The following is an 8,459-nucleotide window of genomic DNA, read 5'->3' on the forward strand; positions in this document are numbered from 1 at the left end:
TCCACTATTTTGTCTACCTGCCTGGTTAGCTTTTGTTTAGATTTTATATAATTATATCTCCTGTAAAATCACATTTTTTACTTCCATGTAGACTTAAAAACTAATTTCCCATAATGAAATTCAGAACATTATGGTAACTGTAAATTGTGAATACACACATAAGTATATTGCTTTCTATGTGGCACATGTGGCACATTGTGTGTGTGTGTGTGTGTGTGTGTGTGAGAGAGAGAGAGAGAGAGACAGAGACAGAGAGACAGACAGACAGAGACAGAGGCAGAGACAGAGAAGAAAAAAGGATAAATAAAGTAGGAAGCCAACAAGATGTATGTGAATATTGTTGGTTGGTAGAGCATTATAAAAGCATTAGGTTTCATATTAATTAAATGCCTTCTCACATGCCTGCTAATGGTAAACCTCTCAATTGACAGGACATGAAAAAATGCCTCCTAAAAACCTCACTGAGGTAACTGAATTCATCCTCCTGGGACTAACTGACGATCCAGAACTGCAGAAGATCCTTTTCATGGTCTTCCTAGTGATCTACATTATCACCCTGGTGGGCAATCTGGGCATGATCGTGCTGATCCACAATAGTCCACAACTCCACACTCCCATGTACTTTTTCCTTAGTCACCTCTCCTTTGTTGATTTCTGTTACTCCACTAACATCACCCCTCAGATGCTAGTCCATTTCCTCTCACAGAGAAAGGTCATCTCCTATGCAGGATACTTCACCCAGTGTCTTTCCTTCATTGCCTTGGTGAGTACCGAGTTTTATATCCTCGCCTCAATGGCCATTGATCGCTATGTGGCCATCAGCAGCCCTCTGCATTACAGCACCAAAATGAACCACAATGTCTGGCTCTGCCTCGTCATTGTTCCCTATGTCTATGGCTTCCTGAATGGCCTTTTCCAGTCCCTGCTGACTTTCCACTTATCCTTCTGTGGACCCAATAAAATTAACCACTTCTACTGTGCTGACCCTCCTCTCCTGTTATTGGCCTGCTCTGATGTCTATGTCAAAAAAATGGCCATGTTCATAGTGGCTGGCTTTACTCTTTTAAGTTCTCTGCTTACCATTCTCAGTTCTTATGTTTTCATTTTTGCTGCCATTTTGAGAATCCGATCTGCTGAAGGCAGATGGAAGGCCATCTCTACCTGTGGGTCCCACTTGACTTCTCTCATTCTATTTTCTGGGACCCTCTTCTGCACGTACTTAAGACCCTCCTTCTGAACAGTATGTGGAGGAATCCAAAACAATTGCTGTCTTTTATACGTTTGTGAGTCCTATGCTAAATCCCTTCATCTATAGCCTCAGAAACAAGGATGTCATTGAAGCCATGATGAAAGTATTCCGGAGAAAATCTTTCATAAAAATGGCAGGATGAATTTCATAAGATCATAGCACTTACAGAGGAAATGAGCCTAACCCTCCCATTTTACAAATAAGGAAGCTGATTCAGTGAGATGCCATCCCTCAAAAGAGAGAAAGAAACAAACATGTATTAAGCTCCTACCATGAGCTAATCACAGCCAATCACTCAGTGCTTACCAATAACATCTCATTTGATTCTCACAAACTAATGAAGCAGTGCTACTAATATGCCCATTACGTAGGTGGGGAATCTGAAGCAGAAAGAAGATAAGTGACATGCTCAGCGTCACACAGCTAGTAACTATCTGAGCCTGGATTTGAAATTTGGTCTTCTTGATCCCAGGCCCAACATCCTATCCATTATGTCACTTAGCTGCTTCAAAAAATACAACATAGTATGATTCCTGGACTGGTTCTCTTTTCTTTATACCATGATTCACAATGCAGGAGTAGGAGGTCATTAACTCCAGGGGCCAACAGTATCTGAAGCACATGTGCTCAATAAAAGATTTTTCATCACTGCTATTGATAATGATTATAATGTTCTACTAATCATGACAGAGCAGCTTTCTTCACACCTTATGGAAAAGTTCCAAAGGGTGTATGTACTTTGGAGCGAACTTTTGGAGCACTTTGTCTGTGGGGCTCTTTCCATTGACATCGACAGTCTTTGACTTCAGCTTTGTCAAACTTCATCCATTTAACTGGAAAGGAAGAATGAGCCAAAATTTTTTATGTGGCCAACGTAGAAATTGATTTTACTTGATAGTGCACATTTATTACAAATGTTTTGCTTGTCTTTCTTTCTTCCTCCCCCCCACCATGGGTGGAGAAAGAAAAATAAATGCTTGATATGTGGAAAAAATAATTAAAAAAATAAAACAAAAACACACTTGTAATTTGCCTGAAACTTGTTTTTCATTGCTAACCTTGCATTTATGACGTGAATATTTAATTACTTTTATAATTTCATTAAAGTATTTCAGAAATTTAAAACAAAATTGAAATATTTTCTTATATTAAATTCTATGACACTATTTTTACATTAGATTTTTCATGGTTTCATACAAAGAAAATTTTGGTTGAAGTAACTATGAGTGTTTAGAGAAGAGAAGATTTGGTGATGAGGAGTTCGAGAGAAGAGGCATGATCGCTGGATTTATACATCTGAATTGTTTGCTTATGATCCAGAAGAGTTTTTCATGTGTTCGTGTGAAGAGTATTTCAGTTGAAGGAAGTATGAGTGTTTAATCTAGAGAAGAGAAAATTTGGTGATAAGCTTTTGGAGAGGAGAGGCATGGTCACTGACTCCAAATGTCTGAAGCATTTGATGGTGATCCAGAGATTATATGTCTTCTGTTTGGCATCAGGGGACAGAAATAGGAGCAATAGTAAAGAGGGAAATTTAGCCTTGCTGTCAGGGGTGGGGAAACCCCACAATTGGAGCTGTCCCAAAGTGGAAAGAACTGGCTTAGGAGAACCTGGGTAGCCATACATGGAGCTCATCAAGAGAAGACTGGATGGCCATTTCCTGGACATATGGTAGAGGACATCTTTATTTGGCTATGGGTTGGACTAATAACAGTCATGACTATTATTTATTCAGAGCTTTAAAGTTTACGCTGGTCTATACATATAATATTTCATTTAATTCTCACCAATAACCATAGGAAGTTGGTGATATTATTATCCCTATTTTAAAGATCAAGAAACTCAGGTGTTGAGAAGTCATGTGATTTCCCTAAATTCATATAGCTCAGAAATATTTGAAAAAAAATGCAAATTCCGATCTTCCTGATTCCAAGTCCAGCGCTCTTTCTGGCTTTCAGCCTTTTAAAAACCCAGGGAAACGTGATGTTCTAGTTTTCTGAGTGTGGGAATCTCGGCCAAGGATGGTGAGCTACTCAGAGCTCACGGATAGATCTGTGGCCTGTTTAAGAAATCTTTGGGGAATGGAGCCAAGATGGCAGCTGGAAAGCAGGGACTTGGACAACCTCCTCACCAGGTCCCTCCAAAACCCTATAAAAATGGCACTGAACAAATTCTAGAGTTGCAGAACCCAAACAATAGCAGAAGGAAGCAGGGTGCCAGACCAGGACAGCCTGGATGGTTGCTGAGTAAGGTCTATCCCACCAAGCTGGGAGCAGACAGGAGCAGAGCCCAGCGTGGGCTGCGCCCAGAACAACCAGACCAGGAGTCAGGCGGAATAGGCCCTAGCGCTCTGAATCAGTGAGCTGTGGCAGTTACCAGACTTCTCAACCCACAAACACCAAAGACAACAGGGAAGGTTAGTGGGAAAAGCGGCAGCGAGTGAAAGGAGTTCCTGTTTGGCCACTGCCCAACGGGCAGCAGAGGTGGTGCAGCTCTGAGCACAGAACTACAGCTGCAGTTACTTCTGGCCCCAGGATCACCTGTGTTGGAGGAATTAAATGGTGGATCTAAGGGGGAGTGCAGAGCCCGGTTAAGATCTGAGTCCCATCCGGGTTGGCAGGTCATGGTTGAGGAGAAGCTCTGGTGTGGCAGAGCTTGCTGTGTAGAAATAGCTCTGAAAACAACAGCACAACCACTCAAGCTTGGGACAAAGTACTCTCTACTCTACAGGCAGTCATACCCTGACAAAAAACTCAAGTGTCAAGTAGTTGCCTAGGAATATGGCCAGGTAACAACAACGAACTCAGATTCAGACTCAGACTTTGGAATCTTTCTTTGGTGACAAAGAAGACCAAAACATACAGCCAGAAGAAGTCAACAAAGTCAAAGAGCCTACAACAAAAGCCTCCAAGAAAAACATGAACTGGCCTCAGGCCATGGAAGAGCTCAAAAAGGATTGGAAAAGCAAGTAAGAGAAGTAGAGGAAAAATTGGGAAGAGAAACGAGAGTGATGCGAGAAAACTATGAAAACATAAGTCAAGGACCTGCTAAAGGAGACCCCAAAAATACTGAAGAAAATAATACCTTTAAAAAAAGACTAACTGAAATGGCAAAAGAGCTCCAAAAAGCCAATGAGGAGAAGAATGCCTTGAAAAGCAGAATTAGCCAAATGGAAAAGGAGGTCCAAAAGACCACTGAAGAAAATACTACCTTAAAAATTAGATTGGAGCAAGTGGAAGCTAGTGACTTTATGAGAAATCAAGATGCTATAAAACAGAACCAAAGGAATGAAAATATGGAAGACAATGTGAAATATCTCGCTGGAAAAACCACTGACCTGGAAAATAGATCCAGGAGAGATAATTTAAACCTTATTGGACTACCTGAAAGTCATGATCAAAAAACTAGCCTACATATCTTTCAAAAAATTATCAAGGAGAACTACCCTTATATTCTAGAGCCAGAGGGTGAAATAGAAATTGAAAGAATACACCCATCGCCTCCTCAAAAAGATCCTAAAAAGAAAACTCCTAGGAATGTTGATGCCAAATTCCAGAGCTCTGAGATCAAGGAGAAAGTATTGCAAGCAGCCAGAAAGAAACAATTTGAGAATTGTGGAAACATAATCAGGATAACACAAGACTTAGCAGCTGTTACCGTAAGGGAACAAAGGGCTTGGAATATGATATTCTGGAGGTTAATGGAGCTAGGATTAAAACCAAGAATTACCTACACAGCAAAACTGAGTACCATGCTCCAAGGCAAAATATGGACTTTCAGTAAAGTAGAAGATTTTAAGCTTTCTCAGTGAAAAGACCAGAGATGTATAGAAAATTTGACTTTCAAACACAAGAATCAAGAGAAGCATGAAAAGGTAATCAAGAAAGAGAAATCACAAGGGACTTACTAAAGTTGAATTGTTTTGTTTACATTCCTACATGGAAAAATGATGTGCATAATTCATGAGACCTCAGTATTAGGGTAGCTGAAGGGAATATGTATGTGTGTGTGTATATATATATATATATATATGTATATATATATATATATATATTTGTGTGTGTATATGTATGTATTCATGTATGTGTATATATATGTATACATGTATGCATACACACACAAATAGATATATAGATATAGATATATAGATATATGTGTATATAGATATATGTGTGTATATATATATATATAGACAGAGGGCACAGGCTGAGTTGAATATGAAAAGATGATATCTAAAAAATAAAATCAAATTAAGGGATGAGAAAGGAATATATTGAGAGAGGGAGAAAGGGAGAAATTGTATTGGGTAAATTATCTCACATAAAAGTGGCAACAAAAAGCGGTTCTGTTGGGAGGGAAGTGGGGGCAGCTGAGGGGCAATGAATGAATCTTGCTCTCATGGGATTTTCTCTGAGGAGGGAATAACATACACACTCAAGTGGGTAACTTACCCCACAGGAAAGAAGGAGGAAGGGGATAAAACGGGGGGGGGGGGACGATAGAAGGGAGGGCAGATGGGGTAGAAGGTAATCAAAAGCAAACACTTTTGAAAAGGGACAGGGTCAAGGGAGAAAATTCAGTAAAGGGGGATAGGATAGGAAGGAGCAAAATATACTAAGTCTTTCACAACATGAGTATTGTGGAAGGGTTTTACATAATGCTACACATGTGGCCTATGTTGAATTGCTTGCCTTCTTAGAGAGGGTGGGTGGGAAGGGAAGCGGGGAAAGAATTTGGAACTCAGAGTTTTAAAGGCAGGTGTTCGAAAAATAAAGTTTTTGCATGTAACTAGAAAGTAAGATATACAAGCAATGGGGCATAAAAATCTATCTTTCCCTAGAAGAAAGTAAGGGAAAATGGGATGGGGGGGGAGTGGGGTGACAGAAGTGAGGGTTGACTGGGGAACGGGGCAATCAGAGTATATGCCATCTTGGAGTGGGGGGAGGGTAGAAATGGGGAGAAAATTTGTAATTGTAATTCAAACTCTTGTGAAAATTAATGCTGAAAACTGAAAATATTAAGTAAATTTCATAAAAAGAAGAAACCTTGGATGATGGGCCCTGTGTTGATATTAGAGGTGTGATGGGATAATTAATCCCTAGAAGTATGAAACAATGTTTGAGGAGCAGAGTGTGCTCATGTGGACAGAGAATGAGAACTCAAACCTGAAAATCTGTGCCTGGTGCTTTGCTTAGATGCCTAGTCATGGGCAGCACAGTTCTTCAGGATGTGCAGTCAGTGACTTTCACTTCATATTTTAACGAAGGTGAACATTTAAAAGTACTCAACATAAAGGTCATTGCTTTCATTTATGAACCAAAAGTAACTATTTTTTCAAGTTTTGAAATTCATTTTAAACTTAAATACAAAAGAAAACAAAGAAAAAAAACTGCCTTATACATGACAGAACATGGAAGGATTTTATTTAAACCACAAATTTCCATTTCAAGAAAACCTACATAATAAGTAGTGCACATGGTTTTCAAAGCTATCCAGCTTTTCCTTGCTTCCTGGTAGGTTTTCTTTCGTTCCCCTTGTGCACTTCTTATGTTATTTTTTTCCCCTCCCTCCTCACCCCAAAGAAGGCTACAACTAAGCATGGATGTGTATGTATGTGTGTGTGTGTGTGTGTCTTTTTGTATATACACACATACATATATGCATATATGCGCACATATATACATAAATAACACACACACACATATAGATATATAGATATCTTTCCACGTTTCTCTAAATCAACGAGCTCATCATTCCCTGCACCACAGCAATATTCCCACCCAATAATATCCTATCTGAGAGATTGTCTATGAAAAGTTTTTTCCCAATTTTTTGCATTCTTTTTATTCTTGGCTACATACGGTTTATTTATACAAGGAACTTTTCATTTAAAATAATCAAAATTATCCATTTTCCTCTTCAGCAATGCTCTCACCATATAATATGGTTTAAAGGTTAATACTACCAAATCTGGTTCCTTCACATCATTTCCCCCTGGTTTCCTGGAAGTTCCTGACCCTCTGGTCTTCCAAATGAACATTGTTTTTATTTTTTTCTAACTCAGTAAGATAAATTTTAATTATTTAATTGGGATGGCTTTACATAATGTAAAATTGTCATTTTTATTACATTGGCTTCACCTACCCATGAACAATAAATATTACTTCAAGTATTTAGATCTAACTTGATTTGTATATATTTTTAAATTAACAACTAGTATTTAATTGTAAAATTTCAACTTTGTAAAGGATCCCTTTCAATCCATCACTTCCCTTTATCTGGTGACACAGGGAAGCTTCTTTAGTTTTATATTCTTGGCTAAAACAAAAGGGAAAAAAGAAAACTTTTTTTTTTCTAAGCATATAGTACACTTTGTCATGAAGGTCCAAGAAGAAGTTGAGTGACTTGTGACCAGTGGCACATCCTTTTAAAAGTTCAACTTTCATTTCTGTCTTTGCATCCCCTGGGCCTGGAAAATAGTAAAGTCTTTGAAATTGCTCGTTGATTAATTGATTGACACCCAGCTACTGTATAACCAGGACTTGAAACCAGGCTTTTTGAAACGCAGCATATTATTTCCACTAAACCATCTCAGTGCCAAGAATCTGAAAGTCATGAGCCTGCAGACATATTTTAGTTGTAAAAAATATTTTGGAGTCAATTCATAAGGTTGATGGGAAAAGGAATGTCATTTGGAACCTCGTGTACTTCTATCAATCTCATTAAAAATTAAGGGATGTAATGAGATCTAGTTATGTAAACATATTCCTCAATTCACAGACTATTAATATAGTGGTGTATTGGTCCAGGGATGTATTGTGAAGGAAGTTTGGCTCATTTGCCATCCACCATAGGCATCTGCCTATTATCAGATACGTGATCCTGGAGAAATTACTTCATTTCTGTGAATCTCTGTTTTCTCCTCTATAATATGGGAGTATTAAGATTTGTGGTTCCTTTCCAACAATATTAATGTGAAGAGATGTATTTGTAATCATACATTAATGGGTGCTACATAATTATTAAGGTTACCATGTGCTAAAAAATTGGAAAAGAACTAAAAAGAAATAAAAGGGAAAACTATAATCCTGCTGATGAATATTTAGCCTCAAGCTTTATAATCAATGAAAAACTTTTAATTGTTCTTTTTGGGTATATTTGGAGGAAAAAATTACCCTAAGTCACAATCTAATGGAACCAGTTCCTTTAT

At 38.3% G+C, this 8,459-nt stretch overlaps 1 pseudogene; it reads left to right on the forward strand.

Annotated features, from left to right (window-relative positions):
- Positions 1 to 430: 430 nt before the first annotated feature.
- On the forward strand, positions 431 to 1,391 carry LOC118854184 (annotated as a pseudogene).
- Positions 1,392 to 8,459: the final 7,068 nt, after the last annotated feature.

This window comes from Trichosurus vulpecula, chromosome 6, assembly GCF_011100635.1.
Source record: "Trichosurus vulpecula isolate mTriVul1 chromosome 6, mTriVul1.pri, whole genome shotgun sequence".
Lineage (NCBI taxonomy): Eukaryota > Metazoa > Chordata > Mammalia > Diprotodontia > Phalangeridae > Trichosurus > Trichosurus vulpecula.